This window comes from Nomascus leucogenys, chromosome 13 (assembly GCF_006542625.1).
Source record: "Nomascus leucogenys isolate Asia chromosome 13, Asia_NLE_v1, whole genome shotgun sequence".
Classification (NCBI taxonomy): domain Eukaryota; kingdom Metazoa; phylum Chordata; class Mammalia; order Primates; family Hylobatidae; genus Nomascus; species Nomascus leucogenys.
The window spans coordinates 44239441-44241735 of NC_044393.1; the positions used below are offsets into that span (position 1 = coordinate 44239441).

At 46.9% G+C, this 2295-nt stretch overlaps 1 pseudogene; it reads left to right on the top strand.

Moving 5' to 3' along the window:
- Positions 1-779: 779 nt before the first annotated feature.
- LOC100591111 lies at positions 780-1475 on the top strand (annotated as a pseudogene).
- Positions 1476-2295: the final 820 nt, after the last annotated feature.

Genomic DNA, 2295 nt, shown 5'->3' on the forward strand with positions numbered 1-2295 from the left:
GCCATGCATCCTGTACAGCCTGCAGAACCATGAGCCAATTAAACCTCTTTTCTTTATAAATTACCTAGTCTAAGGTAGTTCTTTACAGCAATGTGAGATGGACTAATACAGAAAATTGGTATTAAGAAGTGGGGCATTGCTATAAAGATACCTGAAAACGTGGAAGCGACTTTGGAACTGGGTAATGGGCAGAGGTTGTAACCGTTTAGAGGGCTCAGAAGAAGACAGGAAGATGAGGGAAAGTTTAGAACTTCCTAGAGACTTGTTAAATTGTTGTGATCAAAATGCTGACAGTGATATGGACGATGAAATCCAGGCTGGGATGGTCTCAGAAGGAGATGAGGAATTTATTGGGAACTGGAGTAAAGGTCACTTTTGCTATGCTTTAGCAAAGAGGTTGGAGGCATTGTGCCCCTGCCCTAGAGATCTGTGGAACTTTGAACTGGAGAGAGATGAATTAGTGCTTGGCACAGTGGCTCATATCTGTAATCCCAGCATTTTGGGAAGCTGAGGTGGGAGGATCACTTGAGCCCAGGAGTTCGAGACCAGCCTGGGCAACATAGTGAGACTCCGTCCCTATTAATTTTTTTCAAAAAGAATAAAAATAAATAAATAAAAAAGAGATGATTTAAGGTATCTGACAGAAGAAATTTCTAAGCAGCAAAGCATTCAAGTTATGACCTGACTGCTTCTAACAACATATGTTTATATGTGTGAGCAAATGATTTGAAACTGGAACTTATATTTAAAAGGAAAGCAGAGGGGGGTCAATTTGAGTCATGCAGGTTGTAAGAAATGTGGGTTTTCACTTCTGTGGTACTGGACTTTACCCTTGACCACCGGGTAACAATGATTGTCCCCTTGAGCTCACCACCACCTCCAGGACTGCCTGTGTCGCATGAGCCACCCAGGCCCCAGGGACTGTTAGGCTGTGGCCCTCACTGAGCTTTTCCTCCTGACAGGGTCATGGCCAGGATGCTGGTGCAGACCATCCACACAGGCACCCAGAAGCTCCAAGACATTGAGGCCAAGCAGAACATTGAAGAGAAGATGGTAGCTCCCAGCCACACCAGCTTTAGCATTTGCCCTCCCATTCCAAAAGAAAAAAGCTGTCTGAGGTGGGCAGGGAAGAAATTTGAGGAGATCCCAATTGCACACATTAAAGCATCCTACAACAACACACAGATCCAGGTAATCTCTGCCACTAATCAGCCCCCTGCCCATACAGGGCACAGAGGAATTTCTGAATGCCAAGAAGGGCACAGGCATTGATGCACAGACAGCAGGCATAGCAGCCATGACAAAAGCTACAGGAAAGGGTGTTACCCACATCTGAGTTGTGGTGAAAGGCCAGGGGACAGGACACCTGTCTGCCATCCAGGGACTGACCATGGGGGGCTGGAAATGATCTCAATCACAACACCATCCCCATCCCACACAATGGCTCCTGCCCCAAGAAGGCTCCAAGGCTGTAAGGGAAGGGAAGCTTACACTTGAACCTAACCTCAAGTCTCAGCTCCAGTTGGACCTTGTGGAAAGCTCACTATCAGAGCTCTTCCCAGAATATGGCTTGTTGGAGATCCTTCAGACAGTATGGGAGAGTTTTGCCTCCTTACATAGTGTCCTTTGCTTGCACCTCCAGCTTGAGGCGGATGTGCCCCAGAAGTGAACTTTGCATCCTTAGACAAGAGGGGAGCTATAGGGGCAGCTGTGGCCTAGGCCCAACCTCTGCTCTGAGAAAACAAAATAATATCAGTACCATCTGTTGTAAATAAATAAATAGAAAGCAGAGTGTAAAAGTTTGAAAAATTTGTAGGCTGGCCGTGTGATAGAAAAGAAAAACCCATTTTCTGGGAAGGAATTCAAACTGGCTGCAGAAATTTACATAAGTAAAGAGAAGCCAAACTTAATAGCCAAGACAATGGAGAAAATGCCTTGAAGGTGTTTCAGACACCTTCATGACAGCCCCTTCCATCACAGGTCCAGAAACCTAGGAGGGAAGAATAGTTTTGTGGGCAGGGCCCAGGGTCCTGCTGCCCTGTGCAACCTCAGGACACTCCTCCCTGCATTGCAGCTGCTCCAGTTCCAGCTGTGGCTAAAAGGGTCCTAGATATGTCTCAGGCCACTGCTCCAGAGGGTGCAAGCCATAAGCCTGTGTGGCTTTCATCTGATGTTAAGCCTGTGGGTATGCAGAGAGCAAGAGTTGAGGTTTGGGAGCCTCCACCCAGATTTCAGAGGATGTATGAAAATGCCTGATGTCCAGGCAGAATTCTGCTGTAGGGGCAGAGCCCTCAT